At 40.9% G+C, this 25,267-nt stretch overlaps 1 protein-coding gene across 1 annotated transcript in view; it reads right to left on the bottom strand.

The window, feature by feature from the left end:
• The window catches only part of cacna1ha (calcium channel, voltage-dependent, T type, alpha 1H subunit a), a 126,905-nt gene that overhangs the window by 98,763 nt on the left and 2,875 nt on the right, over nt 1-25,267 (bottom strand). The gene's annotated exons all lie outside the window — the stretch shown is intronic.

The following is a 25,267-nucleotide window of genomic DNA, read 5'->3' on the forward strand; positions in this document are numbered from 1 at the left end:
TTTTTCACGCTCTATCCTCTCTCTGCTCTTGATCGCTCTCTCCCTGCAGTGTGAATAAAGGACACACTGTGTTTTATGGCGCCAAAGATTATCGCCGTGCCCATTACTTTAAAAGTTACAATGAGTGTTCGAGTTAGGGCTGGGGAATCGTTTTAACATAACACACTTTTGGCATTGACTTGGCTGGCATTGCCACAGCATTGTACAGCCTCCCCAATAAAGAGTGAAAAAATTATAAAAGGTTAAAGAGACAGAGTAAAGGGCGGGGGGGGGGGGGGGGGGGGGGGGGGGTGTTAGCATGAGGCAGAGAGATGTGCGCATGGAGAGGTTTAACGTGGTTTTGATTGAGTAATGGAAGGCAAAATGTATTCCTCCCTGAATTGCTGTGCACTAGTAGAACCAGATATGGCCTGCTGCTTCCACACTACATTAACGGCTGTGTGTGTGTGTGTGTGTGTGTGTGTGTGTGTGTGTGTGTGTGTGCGTGTGTGTGTGCTTGTGTGCGCGTGTGTGCGTGTGCGCGTGTGTGCGTGTGAGTGTGTATGTGCACGCACGTCAGCCCAAGGCATGTATTTTATGGTCAGAAAGAGATGAGACACAGACAGATTGATACTCTCTCCTGACTGCGCTCATTCAACCTTCAAAACCCATTAGCCCTCTACTTTCCCTCTCTCTGTCTCCATCTCTCTTCGGTGTCTCTCCCTCATCCTCCTCACCCAACCTCAACTCATTCTTAATGTAATTAACCTGACTTCACTCCTTCTGCTGTATTTACCCTGTCTGCACGGCTTCTCTCTTCTTCTGCTCCTTTTCGTTAATGTTAATATCCTCTTTTGTACCTTCCCTTTCCTCTGTAAAATCTGGACTCTTCCTTCCTCTTTTCCCAAGTTATTTCTTTCCTCCTTAATATCTCCTTGCTTTGCTCTCTTAACTTGACATATAAGTAAACCCATCCCAATGTGTATCAATCCACCAATGAAAAATGATTAAAGGACCACATCACTGTTTGAACGTTTACTGAATTGTATGTCTGTAATTTACACCTACAAAGACAGACACATTTGACATGCTTTGTGTGTTCAGCATGACTAAAAGATTGTCTATGTTACACTGGTAGTTAATTGGAATTACAGTAACTACCAGGAAGAGTATCATGTGAAAACTTTCTCTTAATCCTTTAGAAAAAGTTTCAATCAATTTTTTAGGTAATTAGTCGAAAACTACAGGACCTCAACACCTCAACTACATCAATCTGGGAAGGTATCTCCACCACCAAGGCGGTCACTGTTATTTAGTCATTTCTGTGTGGTATACAAATCAACCTATATGGAAGCTTAAGTTTGGTAATATGTATCAATGAACATCATCTCGGCATTTATTGTTATCAACTGTATGTTGTCTTGATATGGCAATACCACACAGACTGCTGCATTCAAAGATCTAAAAATGTAAGGCATGCTTCTGGGAAATGGTCAGCGGTGATGGAAAAAAATAAATTTAAAATACTACACTTGTGATGGGATGAAACACTTACACTTACACAGTCCTTTATGCTGTATGCTTGTGTTGGATGCGTTTTGTCCTACTTTAACTGACCCCAAGAGGGAAACACTTTGTATTTGCACTCTCTCCTGGTAGCTGGTAGGGAGTCACTGACTTGTTCATAGATACTTCTGAAGACTGAACACTGAACCTGAATTTCAGCTACAAATAGCGACCTCCTTTCTACTAAAAGTATTTAGATTGTTTTGATCCCCCTTGTAAAAGAGAGTGAGGACAAACACACTGATGCATTCCTATTGACTCCAATTCAAATAGCATAAATAGATCAGTATTACTGTAAATATGCAATCATATGGTGTATATCATAGCCATTGGATCAGCGGTGGATGACAGACTGGGCAGAATTCAATTTTTATTAAAAGGCCAATTATCAGCCAAGATAATATACCAGTAGGTGTGCAGGGAAAGCAGCACAGAGAGCCAAATTTACAACCTATACTGACAGTATTTTAGCTCAAACTGGCAGATTGAAAGGCCAGCCAGGAGACTCTTAAATGAGTCTACAAATATTGGCTTATTCTAGACTCGCCCTAATACTCTTTCCCATCTTTCTCTCCTACAGTATTTCTAAATCCTCATTTCTGTCCATTTCTGCGCATACTCCTCCTCCTTTACACGGACCTCATCTCCCTTAAATCAAGTGCCGTCAACTCCAGCTCTCTGCCCTGCCCACTTCCTGTCTTGTATGTGTGTGTGTGTGTGTGTGTGTGTGTGTGTGTGTGTGTGTGTGTGTGTGGGTGGGTGGGGTGGGGAGGGGTAGAAATCACTTACAGAGGTCCTCCATTACTTCTAATGAGAGGAGCAGCTAGATGTCATTCCATTAACCTCATCAGCATTGTTCTCTCTCTGTAACACACACAAACACACACACAGACATGCACGTGCACATGTGCTTGCATTTACAGAAATAATGATCTGTGGTGCAGCCATCCGTGATTCATGACGTTGAATACATTGACACAGCGTGCACACACACATCCAGTACAAAAAGATGATGGCCACCACAAAACACTTCTGAGTACTTAACTCCCCCTTCATTTCCTCTTCAGTAGCATTAAGGTTGGAGAAATCATCTTATTTCACAATGTCTGACCAGATGATATATTCTGTATCAACTTGTTTAAACTTCCAGCTCTATATTGAAGCTGCATGATGCTGACACTTGAGTGAAATACTCAATCTTAACAAGTGTTTTTATAGCTGCAACACTCCATCAAATGGAAATATTACACATTCCAAAACTTCTGTGCGACACATTTGGTATCTTTGGGAACGCTGGGCTGTCAGCTAAAATAATGTTCTGTGGGACTGAACTGATCTACTTGCTGATCATTGGGGTTAAAATGTTAACACTTCAAAAATAGCAGATTCTTCCTTGACTCACAGCTTTGATGACACTTGATGATTCAACACACAGAAATCCACTGCAAAAGAGCAGATGAGAACTGACAGTAGCCTTGAGAGACCAGAATGCAATGCAGCCACATGACATGTCATGTTTTGAGTGACATGCATGACTTACTCTTCTTCCACCGTTATCTGTAACCCACAATTGTATGCAAGTACTTTTGTTCTGAATCCTTACCTTAATGAAATTAGAAACAGCCAGTGTCCTTAATTAGCAAACTGTCCCTAATCAAAATACTTTAAACCCTCACAAGAGTAGACATAAAGGGACGCAAACGCAGGCACAAACGTCTTAACCTGCGGAACATCTGCTGCTACACAAGCTGCACCTTTTTGCCATAACCACAAACATATTTAAACATAAAAAATACAGATGACGTTTGCCATTAGAACAAATGGCATCTGTCCTGTAGTGCTGTGCTCTGGCAACACAGAACTTTTACTGTATGTTGTCTTCTCCTGTGTGTGACCCATTCCTGGGCCCGAACTGTTTTTATATTCTGCTCTGCGATCTTAGTCTTGAGCTAGAGCTTCAAGAAACTATTAGCCATAGATATCTGTGGTTATCCATCTTTTACAGTTCCTCATGTCCTCCTCTGCTTTCATTCCCAGCCTGGCCCACCCAATTTTGTCTCTCGCTTTTCTGTCTATCTGTCTCGCATTTGCCTGTGTGCGTGTGTGTGCATGGGTGTGTGTGTGTGTGTGTGTGTGTGTGTGTGTGTTTGTGTGTTTGTGTTGCATTAACTCTTGGCATTTTTATGTTTCTGCATGCCTGGACGCTTCTGTATATCTGTGAGCACATAACTGCATAAATGTGTGTGTGTGTGTGTGTGTGTGTGTGTGCCCCCCAAGGCAAGGCTCCAGATGGCCTTAATACAATGAACAATCTCTGTGACCCTCTCATTATTCTCTCGCATTCAATTAGCAGCTGATCAAACCAAGAGGGAAAAGCTGTTTACTTCTAGAGGCTTTGTAAATCACCTCAGCGACCGAACAGACACACACACACACACACACATACACACACACACACCGCCACTGTGATACACCAACAGAAATGAACACGTGCAGAATTCACAAACCTCATGCAAAAAAGTACGAGTTTCCATGTATGTTGGTGCATCACAGCTGCGACACACACACATACAAACACTATTTTTAAAATCTAGTATATCTCATAGCTGTATAAAGCCACAGAGTGAGACATCTCTTGGTTTTGTGTTCTACTGCAGTCTGTCTCTACAGCAGGAAACTCAAATCTCACCCACCCTCCACCTCTCTTCCTCCTTCTGCCCTTTTCCTCTTCACTCTTCTCGTCCTATCTCTGCTTTAGTCCTCTTCCCTCCTTCTTTTTCCATCTTCTGCATGTCTTCTCCTCTCCCATCCCCTCTTTTGATACTGCCTTTTTTGTTTGTTTCTTCATTTTATTATTCTTTCTTCTCCCTCTGTGCTGTTAACTTGATAGTCCCGTAATGTTTGAAGTTCTTTCTTCTTCTCACTTTACCCTTTCTCTTCTGTTCAACAGATGTCATTCCCCCCCTCTTCTGCGCATCATCTTCGGCTGTACTCTAATTAGTTGTGTTTACATGGAGCCTGTTGTTTCAATAGAAAGCCCAATTAGATAAAGAATGCCTCATTTAACAACCTTGATCAAAATTAAATGCCCATTGGGGTTAAGTTTTTATGTCTGTTTGAGAGATGGCAATTTGTTACGTAACTCTCATTCCCATTACTTTCTATTTTCAGAACATCTTTCTGCACATGGTCGTTCACTTGAGTGAAGTCAAAGAGGTTTCCTTGGGAGGGCACATGGCTCTCTTCTACTGTTGCATCATTTACAAGTGCACTTTGCCACTTATGGTCTTTTTCAAAAGTCTTCCCTGGGGAATAATCTGTGGTTTAGTGATGTTTACTAATTTCCAGGAGGGTCTGAATCCCTCAACTTATCCTGTCGAGTGTGTGGTGGTGTACTCAGGCAAAATTGTTGCTTGAATAAAAAGCACAGCATTAAATTGATGAAACCGAGCACTTAGCACCGTGCTCAGCTTTTCAAAGTTTACCCAGGCAAAGTGAACAAGTCATAAGTTTTCTCTTTTAAAACCAGGGTAGGTTATATATTTCAGAAACATTCTGTTTTCATCGCGACAGCAGTCCATAAGCACTCAATAAATAAAATTCTCTGAGAGAAAAAAAGGAAGAAATAAATACAGTATATGTGGCTGTCGTAGGCTACTTTGATATTGGAGTATAACAAGCAAAGTGTCCACTAAGCTATTTTTGTTTCCTGTAAGAGCTATGGATCAGTGATTGGAAAGTGATTATGATATGATACAGTTCACTTTTTTTACATTTTCTAGATGTTTGTGTTAAAGTATTATCTGCCCAAGTCCATCTGTCCCTTCTTCCAGTCCAAGCCCTGGATGACAGATTCCTCTTCAGATAAGTGTGCACTTCAAACGAGTACAGACACGAAGCTAGGTGGGCTAGGATGGGTGTAAAATTAGCAGCTATCCACGCTGCGCTGTTAATGCCACATCCCTCCTCCCACGGCTAACATTGTTTTATCCATCTCAGTGGGTTAGTATCAAATGCTTGAACAAAGGCAGACCCATTTTGAGGTGGGGGTCATTTTCTACTAGCACAAAATCCCGGCATTCTAAAGTTATATCACCACTCAATGTACACGGCTTGGTTTAAAATTTATATTGTGTTTTTCTCTCCTCCCTGTTCTACAACTTTATGGCTGAATTGTTCTCCCACTCTGAAATGGCTTTATGCTTTCTAGTTGCTTCACCCCTCTCTCAGCTATAACAGAGAAGGCAAGATTGCCAATAAAAACAATAATATTCTCACACATTCACAATCACTACTCCACCTGATAGGATTGATTCAGGAAAACATTAGATGCTTGTAAGCATAAACAGACATTTTTTCTTACACACATACACACACACACACACACACACACACACACACACACAGCATAGCTCACCATGTTAGTTACCAAATTAGGAAATAATATGCAAGGTCGCACAAACATGTTCTGCTCAGTTAGGAAAAACACACATACACACATAGACACAAACACAGGTGGTTTGTGCTTCAAGGATACCAGACATATTTAGTTGTTGTTATAAGCTGTAAATCTAATATAGTTATTTATTAGTCAACTGCAGTCTGAATATCTAGTTTCAATATAAACTATGACTTTCTTCTGAGTGGGAAGTGTAGCACTAACACATCCATATTGGATGATAGGATCAGACATGACTGTTTCCAGGCTTAAACAGCTTAAACTATGATACCAAGGGTCTCCAAGTCTGACAAAGATTAAATCTATTATAAGCGAAAGAAAGCTCACTATAAGATCATTTCTATTTACATTACATTAGATGCTGTCCCAAGTTTCCTTGTGGTATTCACAGCAGTTGCTCGGTGTTAGTGAAGACTCCTGGGTAAGGATGGGGTTCGATAGCGTTTCATTAAAACCAAATCAGGCGTGTGATTGGCAATCAAGAACCGTGGACAGAAATATATTTCGTACCTGGCAAAAGAAAGTAAGTAAGATATACAGAAACAAGGCGCCCATCAAAACAGCACTTCACACTTCAGCTGTACTGCGAAGTGAAAGCACAGCACGCAAATAAACACAGTGGTAAACCAAAAAAAAAAAAAACACAAATAAAAAGAGGGAGCAGAGATAAAAGGTTCGATTAGAGATTTGTTAGCATATGAACTTAACAAATGTAAGTGCCCCCCCACCCTGCAACACACCCACACACATAAAAAAAACCCTGTGTTTTTTGTTGTTTATGGATCTGCATGATCCATTTGGGTGACATTTTTAGGTCAGAAAATCTGGAATGATCTAGAAAAATCACATCCCTGCAAATACAGTATCAAATTTGCAAATCAAATCCAAATCCTTTCAAATCCCTTCTTGAATCTAATTAGGTGTGGCTTTCAACTTGTAAGTAACTGTAGCTGTAAATAACTCAAAGATTCAATTTAGATCACCTACACAGAAGCTGAAGATATGAACATTTTATATACACATGTATCATTACATTGTAATACCAAGTGTAGCCTACTTACTTTTATACCCTATTTCAAAATAGCACCGGCCTGCAGAGAGCACAAAACTGACAAAAGTTTCATTTTGCCTTTATAGAATTAACACTAATTAGCTACAGCAGATCTGGATCTAATCTACTGGGTTTGTCATTGTAGCCAGTAAAAGCGTCAGGTCGGAGTAGATTAAAAATTAAAAGCCTGCTACCTGAGCATTCGCTACATTTCCATTTGCTAATTAAAAAGAGTGAGTGGAGATAAAGGTTCAATAAGAAATTTGTTAGACTCTGAACTTAACAAATCGGTGCATTCTGCCAGGAACTGGATCCAAAATGGAACCTTAATTTAGCAGATCAGTAAAAATTACGAACCACATTCAGAAATAATCTGAACTGTAATTGACAGAGAGGCAGAACATGGTGGGGTGGTGAGTCGGAAAACATCAGCATTTGCTGGAGGTTCCACTACAAATGAGTGAAAACACTGCACTGGGCTGTTACTGGCCTATAAAACTACTTTACCACTGTGAAACCAAAGACCGGAATCTCCATTAGCTGCAAGCGTGTTGATCTGTGGTTGATGGCAAAAAGACAAAACCCTCTTTGAGCAATCAATACAGCATGAAAAATTGTGACTTTTGATATTTCTCCTAGGTTACAAAAACTGATTTTCTCCAATTGATTTCACTGCCCCTAACATCACTGACGGGTATGTCAAGTCTTTTGATGGAGGTGGGTGTGTTTTTTCCAGACACTGGATGAGATACTTTGTTGGCTCTACATTTTGTTTAGTTTTCAATTTAAGATCAGGCTTTCAAAGATTTTCTCTCTGCATCAACAGCTGATGTAGTGGAGAATAACAGGCCAATATGGACTTAAGTTCCGCTGTCCTGAGCCGTGCTGACAGATGACACTCCTATCAGGCACACATCCTCCCTCCCTCTCTCTCACACATTTACACACATCGCCACTCAGTCAGCCGCTCTCTGATCTGTTCGTTAGACAGCATCTCGTTAGCATCTGCGCCTGGCGCTCAGCTAGCCAAAGGAGAGCGCGCCTGTCCAGCGTCCATCGCCATGCCAACACAAGGCCGCAAACCGGAACAAACCAGATCAGAGGCTCGGTGCGTGGGAGGTCTGTCACACACACTCTCATGTTAGCACTCCTCTGCCTGCAGTGCGCTATGGCATTCACACACACACACACACACACACAAACCATAGGAACTCCTAGCAGAGTGCTATTAGACACACACTGACACACACGGAGATATGAATGCCAACTAACGCAAACAAGCTCATGACAACTGTCCTCCTGCATTATGCATGAACACCCACAGAAATACACTACACATGCACATAGACCCCCCCACACACCCACAAACTTTCACACCAGAGAGGAACGCCTGATGCTTCTTAATTGCATCTTTATTTGGTGTTTTTAAGGTGAAACACTGAGTTGTTCTCCTTGCTGGGTTAATTGCAGGTTAAACTGACTGAACAATGTTGTTCCAGAAAGTTTGGCATTTCAGTCTCTCTCTGAATGGCTGGTGGGAAACAGATGATGCTGTTCCCCAATTAGCTGTCTGCAAGCTGTAGACATTTACCACTGGATGTCTAGTGTTTCTACGTTCTGCTCACAGTGTGAGATAGTTGAGAAAAGCAACTCACTCCTATTCCATTCATTCACTCATTTAGCTCCCAGCTTTGTGACGACAGCTGCATTCAGACTGCCGGCCAAATCTGATTTTTCTGAATCTTGAGTGACTCAGATCTGATATTTTTTGTGTGCACAGCCCAGGTGACATGGGATCTGGTCTTTTCCAGTTCAGATTTGGGCCACTTTTTTATGTGGTCCAAATGAGATGTAGATTACACTTTTTTAAACGCGACCTCAGTCTGGACAGTCAGATCGGATTTTATGAGACTTTGACATCACTCTAGAGTAGTGTTTCTCAACGGGGGTGGTACCGCCCCCCAGGGGGCGTTCTGAGGAAGATGGGGGGCGCTGGAAGCAATATTTTGGAAGGGGGGGCACTGACCTGGTTTTGGGGGCGTTTGTTGGTTGGAAATTCTGCGAGTTTACACTTAAGATTCACAACAAAACGAGTTTAAACTTTAAACTACTTGCAAAAAATGTGGTCTGCAACATTAAAACCTGCCAGTTTAGTCCACTGCGACTGGACGAGACTTTATATTTTTTCTCCGTCAGCTACTTGTGGTGCAGCTTCGTGCTGCCTTCACGGAAACGGGAAGTCAGAGTATCGTCTGTAATATTTTACCCACATGGCGTTTACTGTGTAAACTCTGGAAAATCGAGTTTCTCTTTCTTGGTGGAGAAGTGTTTATTTCTCTGAGGAATACACCGTGAACGTCTTGTTATTGCAGTGGTTACACATTTATAAGAGGGATATTCTGCTGTCGGACTCACCCTGAAAGCAGCTTCGCTGCGACACCAGTGAATGCCGTGGACCAACCTCGCGCTGTGAGTCGCAGACAGTTTGTGCCAAAGCGGACATTTACTATAGTTTCAGTAGGCTATAAAAATGTAACGTTAAAAACTGAAGCCTGTTTGCTCTTTTGGGGATTGTAAGCGGCACTTTATCAGAAGTGCTGAAGTTAACGTGTGTGGAATTATTCGTGAGCTTTCTGTCTGATCAAAGGTGTTGTCGGTTAGTTTTCGTTTTCCCCCGGCATGAGCACCTCCTCGTCTCATTCAGTTTAGCGAATCAGTAACATAATGCAGTATAGGGTATGTAGTTAAATATTATGAATTCTCTTTAAATAGGCTAATGACGTTAGTCTCCCATTACGACTTTTTTTCTTTACATGTCAGAGAACTCAGATATGTGGGAGAGATTCTGAATGTGCAGAAAGTTTTGAACATGAGCAGATAAGTTACAGAGTTTCCCGTACGTTGATTTATTTGTGGCGGCCTGCCACAATATCAACGCTGACCGCCACATATTGATTTTCAATTTTTTTTACTAGGCCTATTTAAAATCGTATTTGAGCTGCAGGCGAGGCGTGTTCGCGTAGCACATCCTCTCGCTCGTCTCTCTCATCCGTCCCTCGATCTCTCGCTCTCTCTCCCTCGTTAACACAGCTGCACAAATCTGTCCAACACAACGCTGTCAATGTTGGAGACACAGCTATTAAAAGTTATTAGCAAGCATGTAAGGAGCCTAGCTAATAAGGAGAGCTAAGTTAATGTTAGAATACAGCTGGGTTTTCGAGGCTAGCATGCTGTATCTGTGCCACAGTTACACTGTCATTCTGTGGGAAACACTGAGTTATGATAAGTTATTAACAGATGAGCTAATAAAGTCCAGTCAATAACTGAATTAAAACGGATTAATTTATTACTGAGATGAAAAGGGGCCACAAAGACATTGAAAAAGGTTACTTCCCCCCAAAAGAGGTGGTAAGACTTAATCATGATATTAAATAAGTTGATCTACAGGAGAAAAATATTTAAAAGCAATGAGAATGCCTGAGAGCCTCACTAGATTATATTCTATTATAATTATATATTTTGAATTGTCACCTGCCACCTGAATTTTTAGACATTTCCACCATAAATTGGTGCAGAAAAGGCAGAAATTGGAAGAGAAAGTTTCACCAGAATGCAGGAAATTAAGTGTTTAATGCTCAAAATCTTCTGGGGGAGGACACCCTAACCCCCCACTTATTAAGTGCCCCATCCAAGAAAACAGTATCTGGCTTCAAACACAGTTTCTGGGAGGAATATTCACTTATTAGTTAGATATCATAACTTTTCACATGGCTTTTTTGTTACCTTTTCCATGTATTTAATAACAATAGTAACAATAAAAAAATCAACAATATTCAGGGAATATAGCAAAAATCTTTTTTGATGGGGGGCGGTAAGGGACCTGGACAATGTATATGGGGGCACTGGCCCAAAAAAGGTTGAGAACCACTGCTCTAGAGCAACCGTTGTCCCGTGCGTGCTACTTGTCCGGGGTTGAAAACTGTAGAGAGAGAGAGAGAGTTGTAGAGCCTAGTCATACTGTACAGTGGCAGAAACTGTAATGAATGCAATGAAATGGACAGAAAGTTGTGAACATTTGTCAAAACTCAAGAGATATTGTACCTGAATTAAGCTATGGGGGCGGGGGGGGGGAATAGAAATACAAATACATAACAAGGGAGAATTGTGACACCGCAAACCAAGAAAGGGCAATAAAAACAGGAGTCTCAGGAGGGTTGTCAAGTATGAGCTCTGTGGCCTCTATATTTACTTCCATACGACATGTGACGTGGTATTTTTCTGTGTGAGTAAACAATCTTTAATCAAAATGTTTTTAGCATGCTTCCTAAAGGCCCCCAACTTTTAATGGGTGAATGAATGAATGAGCAAGGAATTAATAAATAGTCACTTTCTCTATTCATGTGTTGCTTTGCAACTTCACTCTGCATTCAATGAGTGATTTAGTCACGCGTCCAGTATCAGAGAGTATCAAACATAAAAGATGAGTCCAAAGTAAAATCTTGCCATTTACCATGAGATTGATTTTAAACCTCACTAAAGCCTAACTTTATTGATACCCAGCAGGGAATACACATGACAGCAGTACATGAGAACATAGATTAAAAGGTACTAAAAGGTGTTGCAGAAAATGGCAATTCTTTGTGTGAAACCTTCATTTCCCATAAGCTTCCTACTGTCTTTTAGAGCTGACACTGTTTATTATGTCAGCAACTTCCGACCGGAACATTTCACAGAGGTAGTGGTTTATACACTACTACAAGAGTTGTCCATAACCTACAGATGTACGAGTGCAGATGCATTGGTAAGCTAAATCTTAGCAGATTCTGAGCATTATGCTTTAAGTGATGTGTTGCCAACAATTCTCCCTGACTCTCAAGTCTACCTTTGATATTTCACTGTAGAATTTGACTTAGAAACCATGTTTCCTTTATTACATTTTCTTTCTCTGCACACTTAAAGTGTCGCCAAGTGTGACAAGTATGTATGAATCGATATTCTGCAGTCAAACTGTGTAAACACAAATCTGTATGTAAGTCCCCGCACATAAATGATCAAACGATAAAAGGTTAGATGTTTTAACCACATTTAAATTCACCACTAGAGTACATCATTATTAAACATACATGGTGTACATTTGTTTGGTAATATTTTTAAAGTAAACCTTTGCATGACACTGTTTTGCTATGTTATTTCTCAAATTCAGCACTTGTTTTTTTTATAATTTCTTCACGAGTGTAACAGGGTTTTGTTCTGTGACGTGTGTCCTCTCCTCTCCTAACAAGTATATAACAGCACAATTATATAGCCACTTCAGCTAAAACCAGGCCTCCTGCACTTCAGCTGGGTCAGCTGCTTCATGACGCCCTTTCATCGCAAACAGAGGCAGAGTGTGTGTGTGTGTGTGTGTGTGTGTGTGTGTTTGTGCAGGTGTCACGGGAAATGCAGAGTGTGTGTTTCAGTCTTCATGTGTGTTTGAACTGTGATAATCAAGGTCCATTACAGAGCAGACAGGGGGCCAATGAGAGCAGTGTTCCTTCATTACAGGCTAATGGACATTAAACAGCAGTCACACACACACACACACACACACACACACACACACACACACACACAGCAGCAAATAAAGAATGTTTTGATAAGGTTGCCTTTTCCTCAAGAGACAATTAATAATGATCTGAACTGTCTGCGGAAGATTAATCCATCTGCATTAACCCACTGGCTGTGTGTGTGTGTGTGTGTGTGTGTGTGTGTGTGTGTGTGTGTGTGTGTGTGTGTGTGTGTGTGTGTGTGTGTGTGTGGGTGGGTGGGTGTGTGAAGCCTCTATGAGTTGAGAAAAACAATGCCAAGTTCGATTTAGAGACCAATAGATCTTTCACGGGGAGGACAGTTCATTGCTTTTGGTTTATTCATACTGACATGGAGACGTCTAGTTCCTGGTTTACAACATGAACAAAAAGCGGTGTCCCTGGCATGTACACTACTTGCATAATGCAATATAATATAATTCCACTCTGCATTTTACAGATGTTAAAATTACAGTTTAGCGAACGATTAGTAAGGGTGTCCGAAATCTCAATTGATTGCTCACTGTGGAATGTCTAATGAACGAGGGAGTGGTTTGGGAGACACTATATGCTTCATTTTTAGAAAAGAGCAGCTAAAATGTGAATGACACTGTGATCACTGTGTATGAAATGACCTTGCCCTCTTGGCTACCTCCTGCACATTGCTTGCTTGTTTTGTTATATATATATTATTTATTATATATTATGTAAGATGAAGGTCTGTTGGTTCACAATATCAATAATTTCTGTTTTTTGTAAAATGAGAAACAGTGGGAAATCCACCATTGGGAAAAAGATTTAAATTTTTTTTTCAAAATATAACAGAATAGAAAACCCCCCCACCTCAGACAAGAGGAGCACAGACACAATACACACAAGGGAGGAAGAGTAATGAGGGATACAGTAGGTGAAGCAATTAGGACAGGGAAGGTAATCAAACACACAAGAGACACACAAGGGCTGGAAGCATCTGAAACGAGAGACAGAGGCGAAGTAAATAAGACTAAAAACAAAACAAAATAAAACAGGAAATACTAACTGAGAACTGGAAACAAGGAAAGCATAACTAAAAAAATCCATTATATGTGTTTTCCAAACATCCATCAATTCCATTTTTTAAAAAAGCATATCACACAGGAGTTCCCTGCTGAAAACAATATAATTTTCAGCAGCCTGATTAATATTCGAGTGACTGAAGCTGTGATTGAAGCTAATATCATAATAATAATGTTATCCAGATAAACTCTCTCCTCATGTGACTCTCACTGCAGCTGCAAAGTGTCCCAATTCAGATTCTGTCTTGTTGAGCCAAATAATGTGCAGTAAAATATTTCATATTGCAGGAAAGCTATTGCATGTACTTGCACTACAAGCTGAGACTTACATAACTCTTGGATAATTCAACAGAGAAAAAGAAACAATTGCAAACTTCACATATACTACATATGGTCAGATGCCTAAATTGAATCAGGTGAACAAGCCCAGCAGATGTGACGTCTCCTCTCTCAGCATGTCTCTTTTTTAGTTCACCATCAGTTCAGTTTGGTTTGGGTTACATCTTCGCATGGATATGAATTCACCAAAAACAGATATGAGCTGCAGAACGCCGAGTCAGCTTAACCTGTCTTTTGTTTTTATTCCCTCCCTGTCTCCTTTTCTTTGTTTCATGTAGTCGGTTGGGGGCTGCATCACTCCACCACCATCTCCAACAGCGAAGTGAGGCATAGTTCAGCCTCAGCCGCTCAAAACCACCCTCTTTGAAAAGCTCAACAGCTCTACAGCTCCTCTGTCATGGAATAAATATCCCATTGCCTTTTATAGCTGCTGCCAAAGCTGTTCCCATGTCCTTTTAAATGTTACCTTCATTGTACGACACCAAAACACATAACAGTCTGGTACATCTGAGACTCGCACACACACAGCCTTAATTTCCCTTTATTTCTCCTCCCCCTCTGTCTCAAACCACATACACACACTTTCTATGAAATACTCATAAATAATATGGTTATTGACTCAGCACTCAAACATAGACACTCACACACACACACACACACACACACACACACACAGTAGATCAACACCCCCCTCCTTAATGTGCAGCAGTGCTATTCTGTTGCCTAGTAACCAGGTAGAGTTTCTAGTAAGAGCCAGTTCGCCGAGAGATTCCCACTGTCCTAGACTTCTCTCTCTATTTCTCTCGCCCTAGCACTCTCTCTCTCACACATACACACACACACACACACACACTCAAATTGCAACACACATGCTGTTTGGAGTTGCTTTCATTAAGCTCTGTACATGCACTTTAAATTCACCCAGCACTTTTCTTCACCATCAACCTTCAATCACCACTCTGCCATTAAAACTCTTTTTTTCTTCACACTACACTTATCTATGCTCTCTCTCTCTTTCTTTCTCTCTCTCTCTCTCTGTCTCACACACACACACACACTTACTCCTGTGCACACAGGCCCATTTTGTAGACAAAGCAGAGGCATGTGCTGCTGAGCCGGGAGAGGAAGAGTACCAGAGAGAAGAGGCTGCAGTTTTTAGGTCCCTACAGAGATGCCGTTACGTATCAGCCTATATCCATTATACATTACTGCTGTAAAAGCATCTCTTATACTTACACACACACATACACACACGCATACACACCTAACTAGTGTGGAGCCACACACTTCGCACAAGAAGCCGCCTTAAAACAAACAAGGTCACTTTAACTCTTTAAATTTAATCACAAAAGCACAAGAAGAGTAAAATGTGCAAATATTAACCCCTGTACCAAATCAATCCACTCAGTAGGCTACATTTGTTCACAAGTGCACAGTTATTTGATATTCTCTTTCTTTTCTTTGAAGTGTATTCAGACGACATCATGTGCAGCAGGGATGGAAACTGAGAGAAAAATTTGTGTTATTTGTTAGCATTAAAGGAGGCCTGGGCTGAAACAAAGTTACATGTACATGATAAAACATTGCAGTGATGATCTCCATCTCACTTTCTCACTCACACACACACACAGACACACACACACACACAGCAATGTGCTGTGCTGTCCGCATCGCCATGACAACCTAGTGCTAGATGATGATGGGTTTCCCAGATCTTTTATTTATTCATCCATCTCTGCATTACTCTTTCATACTACGATACACACACACACACACAGACGTGCATCCTAACGCATCCATGCATGCACTCCTTAAAATACATAAGCCCTCACTTACTAGCTGGTTTGATCGTCAGAGTTTGTACCACAGAGGAAATCTGTATCCGTAAGTGCCTGTCTGCAGAAAAAAAAAGCGTGCCTGTGTTTATGCAGATTGGTGTGAGCAATTTTTGTTGCTCCCAAACATTGATGTTTGAAATGAAAAGCAGTCCATACAAAATAGGCCATTACAAATGGTGTGTCCCTGTCTTTCTCTCTTTCTTTCTGTGTGTGTGTGTGTGTGTGCGTGACTTTCTGTCATTCCAACCATCTCTCAGACTTCACAGCAGCAATGCGAGGGCTGCTGTGTTATTCATGTGGAGTTAGACAGAGGGGAAGCAGCTAAGAACAGCAGGAACACGCAGACACACATGCAGTACAAACACACACACACACACACAAACAACAACAACAACAACAAAAAGCTCATTAGGAACAGCAGTGCAGATCCTAAACAGCAAACGCAACAAGGCAATATGACCTAAAAACATAACTGAATACCAAGCACTCCGCTGAAGATAGGATGAAGAGAAGGAGACCCACCCACTGTGATGGTCCACTGACGATCCCAACCCCGGCTTGATGCAGGGTCCCTGGGGAGCCCTGTCCTGACCTCCCCCTGCCAGCTTGTTCTCCAGAAAAAGAAATACATTATCACCTCTTCACATCTGTTGGATCCTAATGGGTGTGCCAGTGTTTTGTTTTGAGGTACAGTGGTCCCTTTGAATCTGTGGTAGCTCTGTTTTAAAATATACCTGCTGACTCTCTGTCCACCTCATATTTATAATAGTCTGCATAAATCCACTTTTATTCAACTCTGTAACCCCCCCGCTCAACCCCTTGACCACTGAAACACCATGTTCCAACACACACACATGCCTCTAAATCAATACAGCCTGGGAGTCAGTCCATGTCAAATGCTGAGACACCAAGATGAATGATGAGAAAAAAGAAGCGCCCGGACAATATATTTCAGCAAATGATCTCATCATCAAAAAGATCATTCTAATAGACTCCTGCTAAGCAAAGGTCTTTTCTGATCTTTGCCTAGCAGGAGTGTGTGCATGCAAATGCACATTTCATACTGCAGTACGCTGAATCAAAACATGCATAAACTGCATCCCCACCTCCAAAAGAGCAACATTAAAAAAAAACACAGAAAATACAAAAGATGCTTTGGTGCATTTGCAGTCAGGAATCACGTGGTTTAGCAGCAGGAAAAGATAAAGGGATGGGACGAGAAAGAAGGAGAAACAAAGAAAGAGCGCACATTATTCAGCTGCAGCTTTTTTGGAGGGAGAGACGGGGGGGGGGGGGTAGTAGTAGAAAGCCGGTGCATCTTCACTGCAGCAACCATCAACTAGCAGATAAAAACTAATGAAAAGCACAATAGAGTCAGAGAGAGAACTACGTGCTCATCACTCACAGTTGTCAGACAGGAGCACTATGTTAAAGTACACCTGGCGTGCAGAATAGATTGGATTCAAATGACCAATTTCTGTCCTTCTAACTTGGTGCTGTCTTCCTGTTCGTCTTATGCAGCTCTCCTCTTCCATCATCCCTCCTGATTTTCATTTTTATCCTCTTTTCTTTCATCCTTGCCTCCTCTCCTTGTTCTTCTCTCGACTTTTAACTCCCACCTTTTTCCCAGCATCGTGCTATTTGACTTCCCGTCCTCTCTCTTTGACCTCCCCCTGTCTGTTTTCTATCCTGGACTTTTGCTTCCTCTTTCCATGACTCCTTTTCCTTTAGTGTCATCCATCCATCCTTGTCTCTCTTTCTCCTCTCCTAAATTATTTGTCTCATCTCTCCCCTCTCTCAGCTTTACCTGCCACCTGCTGCACTCCCTCTCGCGCACACTCATTTCCCGTCATTATTCCAAGTATAATGTGAGTTTTGATTGCATCACATTTTCTGTATGGATTTCAAAGATGAGAGTGACAGAGCAGGTTTTGGGTGGTGGGTTGAGCCGTGCAAACACAGAATACACTTCTAGACCATCATCAACACAATGCGTAGCCATGGCAACAGCTGCTGAAAAGCCTGCCCACAGTAAAGGAGGGCCAATCAGTGTGGCACTGCCACTACAAGGACCTTGACTGACAGAGTTACTGCAGAAAGGAACTATAAATCATATTCACTCTCTCCCGATCAGTTCCTGTCTCCCTTCACTGTTTTGTACTGCTTTTCTGTTTCAAATTGTTTTTGTCTAATATTAAACACTGGAGTCAACTCATATAAATGCTAGATAAAAGCAGTAATAAACCGTGAATTGGCAAACCAGCCAGTCTTGGATTGTCTAATAGTATCAGGACACTGGTCAAGTGACAAGGACTGCATGCACAGGGAATTATACATTTAAAACTGAAGACAAATTGCAGAAAGGCACAGAAATAGATTTGATCTGTGTATTTCATAGGTATTTAACATTTAACACTAATAAATCAGAATGACCTGTTTTACTATTTTTAGAAAATAGAAGGATGTCCAACAATTCAATAGTCTACTCCTAAACAGATCACCCCTTTGACCCTGAACACTCCTGACCTTTAACTTTTGACACCACAGACTCATCTGTGTGCTCTGATGAAGCACAATCTGGTTAGCAGGCAGCTTGACACATTGATGTCAACACTACGTCTTCTTATGTAGCCCACTGCATCTGTTAGGCCCCATCCACACTAGTGCGGAAGACGAAGACCTAAAATGGAGAAATTTCACAACGCTGCACTCCGTTTTTCATTTTAAAATTCCGGGTAGCGTTTTAGTGCGGACGGGCAAAAACAGACTCTAGAAACGATGACGCAGACGCTCACGTTTGGCTCTCTGATTGGGTCTCATAAGTCATGCAAAGTAAAAACACGATGCTACTGACAGAGTTTTTGACTATTGACTATTTTTATTAAAATATTTTATACTGTGCAAATAACACTTAAAACCTACTGTGCATGTCGGCGTATTTACTTTACGACGACTCCCAGTCTGTTTTCCGCCGCCACAGTCGCATTTAACTCCTGTGTTACATTCAGTAACAGTCCCAGCTCGTTATTAGTACATACAAAATAAATTCTGGTGTGGTTCTTCGTCTGTAGTACTTTACACACACACACACACACACACACACACACACACAGACACACACACACACACTCCCTGCAAATGTTTTGTGGGGTCAGACGCTCGCAGCCTGAGGCATAACCACACAGTGTGTGTGTGAATGCACAATCACACACATTTCATTGAGTTTACACATATGCACTACCATACACCCTGTGTTTACACACATGAAAGTCAGCACCATTAGTTCAAGATCATTTTGCGAAGTAGTCTGTATACACTGAGCCTGGGGATAAACAAAGATCCTATTGCTGTGGAAGTAATCCCACAACACACACACACACACCTTACCCTATGCACACATGCACCGACCCAGCCACAAACACACACCGGCAAAAAAAAACACAAACTGGCTTTCACGCAAACATTGACATAAACATTAATTAACACCGTGGAGGGCTGACAAACAGTATTACACTGGAAGGTATATTTGTTCACTTATTAAGCTATATTGTTATTATAACATTATTATAATAATGATTCACTAAAGACTAGGTATCTAAAGACAGAAGCTAAAGCCTACCGATCACACAGTACAAGTGAACCATCACATCCCCCGACGACTGCTATGACGGCACAAAATTATGAACAGGCCATAATGAATTCCTGTAAAATGTGGCTTCAGTGGATAGTTTTATTTTGAAAAGTTCACACAGCACTTTCAACTTCTCTTATGTTTCCTAGAGTGATGTTAATGTATTTTATGGTAAGATAAGTAAATATGTATTTGTCGTCACCTGCCCCCCATTCACAAACACTCTGTAGCATCATTTACGACCCTGTGGAATTCCATGGGGGTACTTTCCACCCCTGAGAAAATATGTCTTGTCAAGATAACAATAATAAGTACAGCAAGATGTGAAGAACCATAAAATTACTCGTTGGTTTATTTTTGCCGGAATCAAGTCAAAGAAAATAATGGACAGACCTCCTCTTTGCCCTTCCTTATCTGTCACACACACACACACATGCAACCACAAACACCCTCTCTCTCTTTCTTCTCACCCCCTGATGTGGTCTAAGATAAGGTTTGCCAGATGCCTATAATAAAGCTGAAGGGGCATTCCTAAGTGATGTAAGTGTTCTGTAATTCTTCCCTTTCAGCCAATTCGGGATCCTGAGTATCTCACCAATTGGTAACCCAGTTTACACTTCTTAGCACGTTCTCTGGATGAATAGCCAACTTTGATCGTTATACTTATAATATTAATACAGGGAGTAAACATCTTGTTTACCAGGTGACATTGAATGAATGAAGTTGTCTTTGTGTACAATAAGGTCAATCTATCAATCTCAATTTCTCAATTCTTAAGAGACTGATCAGTTTAATAATTGAGTTATTAATTTATTTCATCCCTGTTAACAGGGTGGTGCCCCATATGAGTGTTATTAAAGTAGTGTTTCTCCTATATGGTTTTACAGTTTTTACAGTTACAAATGTTTCCTTATTTACTTTTGGTTTACACATTTAACAAGTTTAATGATCTTTTTTATGATATGAAGCTAATGCTATATTTGTATGCAGAAATCTGCTAATTAGAAGAGACGTTTGCCAAGGCATGTGGCTGCTGTGTAGCTTGCAATGCTAGTATTGTAGGTCTACGGCTGACATCATGTTAGCTAGCGAAGAGCATTTTTTGCCTATTATGGTATTACACAGGCAGAGAGAGAATTCAAGAGAGACCCTGTGAATGTTTTTTTTCTCCACATTTCCAGGTTTATGTATGCCTGTTTCAAAAATAGACTAACCACGTATTTTCTGCGGAGTAAAGCGGCACGCCGCTTCTGAAACCCACTGCAGCACATCTGGCATCTCCCTAGCATTGTCTAGAATGGCCACGACCAGCTCCGGCAATACCCGATGGAATCAATCAGTTAGACTCACACTAGAATAAAGCAGTTAGACTGCAAAAATAGACACACAACTTGGTGAGGATGGACACATGGTGAGGACTGTGCAGGGTGTGCCAGGACTTTATACGTCAGAGAGACAGGATCCCTCTCTCTCTGCAGGGATGCACACCTCATGACCCCCAATCTGCCGTTATCATGAACACAGGCCAAATAAAATGAGTCATCAAACACACACAGACACACTGCTCAATATAAATATAGCAAGACGAGTGCTGAGACTTGGCGGGGGGGGGGGGGGGGGGGGGGGGGGCACAGGAGCCTGTTTATGTGTCTGAGTGGCAGTAGGAATAGAATAAACTGCTGACATCAAGGCCAACTCTCTTTATCCCTCACACTGCAGCAATGAAGTCATTTTAAGTCAAACACACACACAAACACACACACACAACGGAGAATAAAACCTTTGAAATGGCATCACTGTGGGAGTTAGAGGAAGTGGACGATTCAAACTTCTTGCCCTGAAGACAGAGCTTATTTTATCAGTGCTGTCCTGTAGGTTATTAGAGACTTCCTCTCAGCAAACAGTGCGGCCTCTTATCATCCAGAAGTCAACACTTATCCAGGCTACATTTTAATGACATTCTTCAAGCTAGAGATGTCTCCAATTTCATATGACTGGTTGATGATCTAAGCCGCCAAAACCTCAAATGTCCTGTGACATCACCTTTGCTTGATTTATTTCACTGGTCCTCACATTTTTTTCCTGCTTAAGGGTTAAAGAAAATTCTAAATAAAACTCATGATAAATATCAGCAAATGCATCTGATCCTTCGAACAAGCCAACACAACAGGTTGATTTGGGTGTGTGTGTGTGTGTGTGTGTGTGTGTGTGTGTGTGTGTGTGTGTGTCTGTGTGTGTGTGTGTGTGTCTCTGAGCGACCTCATCTGTATTCATTTATGAAGGAAGTGCAAGAGGTCCTTTCATGTTTAGAGTATAGAATGACTAATGGAGACAGATAGCATGATGAATCCACTCATCTGTAATGGATCAACCTCGTCTGGCCCCCGAATCTGATCTAATCAGCCTGAATCAGCTTGTTATCACACCATCTAACCAGTGACTCACAAACATTCAGTCTTGTGACAGTGTCACGGGAGGTATTATAAACATCATAAATTAGAATTGTTGTTGTGCTGAAATGCTAATCTGGTAATTGTGCACAACTGCTGACCTGTTATATGCGAAAAGTATCTTCCTAAATACAGATTTGATTTTTTTTGCAGCATGGAGCAGGACTGTGAGGAATCAGTTTGTCTAATCTCCAACATGTAAGTTGAAAAAATGTAAGGCTGTAAAAAAAGATAAGTGCTTCAAGGAATATAAAACAAGTAAGCAACCATTTAACTTTATTTATCTCTTTGTCTCTCCCCTCCAGATTCACACTTAAACTGCATGCATTTGTGTGGTTGAGTGGCAGAGTATTTATGCTGCGAATAATATTTACATAGCCCACTGTGGACCACCAACTCTGCAATGATTACACAGTGGGTCCTGCACACATAACCACACATTTGCAGACACTGAGGAATAAAACACCGAGAGCTGTCCAGAGAGATCAGCTTTTATGACATAACCTGGTTACAGTCTTAAACATGCAGTTATATTGCAATGCCAAGCAGGAGCCAGTGTTTACAGCCTTAGTCACAGCCATGTATCTTAGTGCAAATTGTCCTTGTGGTCGCCTAACACTAACACACCTTATACCATCAGCACTCAGCTAGAAATCAGAAATATGATCAGGAAAAAGCACATGTGCTGAACATAGGAGCATCTACTTCAAAGTAGTACACTACATCAGCACCAACTGCACTAACGTTCCTGCTACAGTGCCATGAACAAAACAGACATAATGAAATGCAACATTAACATCTGTCAGACAGCAGGCTGCCAAGCCAAATGTCTTATCTGTTTAAGTCCAACTGGAAAAGGTTGGATAATTTTTAGACTTTACCCCTCTCCTGTCCTCATCTGCTTGCTCTAATTAGCTCTGATTTTGAATAAAATCCCTACTTTCCTTCCTCATTTTCTCATCGGACTGACATGCATACATGTGTAATGTACCAGGGTTTAATCCACACTTTGTGCTGTGGAACAATACCTCAACTAAAATAAAACATGTAAAAACACATTCAAGTATTGTGTGCACCAACTTTGAAATATCTAAATACACTGTCAGTGTAAAAGGAAATAGGACTTGGCCAGAATCCCTGCCATTTTATGCTGTATTCATTTAAAAACAGCCAACAAGATGTGCATTTGTATTATTTCCAAAATGCTGGCACAGATCTGCCAATTCCATCCTCTTTAAATTATTTTCCAACCAACCAGCCTAGCAGAATTGTGCAATACTTCAATTTCACAGAGTAGGCTGTTCTGTGAGAGGGCATAGCATGACGATCATTTCCATGGCTAGGCTCTTTATTGCCTACCCTGAGCAGTACGGATATAAAACTGTATTCATCCCCAAAGGTAAATTCTATTCTATTCCATTTTGAAAACATGAAACCTTGGAGATGGTAGAGACAGTTTGTATTGCTCAGGGACACTTGATGGAGTAGATGATGGTTGACATGGCAGTTTGCATCCAGTTCCACCAGTTTTAAGACGGTCTCTGGAACTAGTAGGCTTTTCGTTAAAAAGAAACCAATATGACTCCTCATCAGCCTGTAAAAACAGAAGTATAATATCATCTGTGGATCTGGGGGGATCTGTCGTCAGGATTTCCTTGAGGTACAGATATCAAGTATTTGACAGAAAAAACTGCATTATAATCTGGGGGGGGCATGGAGTTTGAAAGACGAGGGCAGTAAACAGACAGGAAAGCTCTAATGTAAGATGCTATGGAGTTGCATTTGTCAGTCATCAGTATCTGTGTATATGTTGGCTGGTAAGTAACAAGAAATTGCAGTACAGAAACACAAAACCAGTGTCACCATCACATAGATTGTCCACAAGAGAGCAATGACAAGTTCATTTTTTAACTGTCCCTCTTGGTATTTAACTTGGTCACAGTTCTTAAAAATAAAATATAAATGTCAGAAACCCATGTCAAAATTGATTGTTTATGTAATGTGAATGAGTAATGTAAAATGATTTGCTGATATACTTTTAACTCCTAAAGATTGATGTTGATATAAGCGTCAGAAATCCAAAAGGAGTCCGGCTATTTATTTATTTACTAATTTAGTGGATGCAGCTAAATTACTGGAGTACCCCTTTTATGTTGGAAGCAAACTTCCAACTAACAATGAGAAATGTATGCATTAATGTAACGTATTCTGAAATCTACCCAAACTTCGCCAGTCCTGTGTCAGGTCACACTGTTTTAAATAAATTTCCATCAGATTCAAATTCAACTCTTGTCACGAGGAGGGTCATGAAGGAGATTTGGCTGGCAGGCATTGATGTATTCTGACATCAAAGTGGGTTTAACCCGCGTCAATGTGTAGGTCTGAATGGGGTATGAATCATCAGCTCCCCTTCCTATAGCTGACAATCGTTTGAAAGGAAGGAGAGGTAAATACAGATTTACATGCAGCTTGGCGTCTACATACTCATAAAACAAATATGATCTACCTGTCTCCAGTATCAATATCCTCTCCAATTTAAAACGCCTTGTCAAGATTCACCTCCTAAAGATCCACTTCCACCTCCAGGCTGCCACTACTGTGCAAACACACAACCACACAAGATACCAAAACATCATGCAGTACTGTTACAAAATCATCTGTGGATGCAGCCAGCCAGAGTCTACAGCAGTCACTACACACCAGAAGACTATTTTAGTTTGCATTTTTATACTCTCAGTCCCCTGCAGATTAGATTCCAGGTACACGGGAATGTACTTAGCAAATAAATATGACTCAGATCCTTATTTTGTTTGTACACCACCTACTTCACCACATTGGGACTGAAAAATTATTGCAGCGGTTCATCTTCAAATTCTTTTCATAGTGCTTGGATATGGATGCACATCATGTTCTTTTCTGTCAGTGCTCGCCTGTGTTACAACATCCCACAGATGAAAATTATCCAGACAGGATTGCTGATTTTACTTGGACTATTTGGCATCCCTGCATTAAATTAAAATGAAGGATTTTTAGCACAAAATGGCTGCCAGAAAACGTGAGCAGAGGGATTCTGTTAGCTCAAAGATAGTATTACTGTACATTTAAAAGCCATCATCTAATGATCTTCAAACATACGGGGCAAGAAACTCTGAAATATATTTAAATTTGATCCAAAAACAAAGAGTGAATGCTACCCAGCACTTTAAATCTACACACAGGTAAAGTACACCAAAACAACAATGAAAGTTAACCCAGAAATAATGCTAAGAAAAATCTAAGAACTGAAATCCATACATAATCAGTGTAAAGATGTTACCAAACATGACCAGAAAAGA

Source organism: Micropterus salmoides, unplaced genomic scaffold, assembly GCF_014851395.1.
Source record: "Micropterus salmoides isolate LMB-PRFRI ecotype aquatic unplaced genomic scaffold, ASM1485139v1 Ms_hic_scaffold_10, whole genome shotgun sequence".
Taxonomy (NCBI): Eukaryota; Metazoa; Chordata; class Actinopteri; order Centrarchiformes; family Centrarchidae; genus Micropterus; species Micropterus salmoides.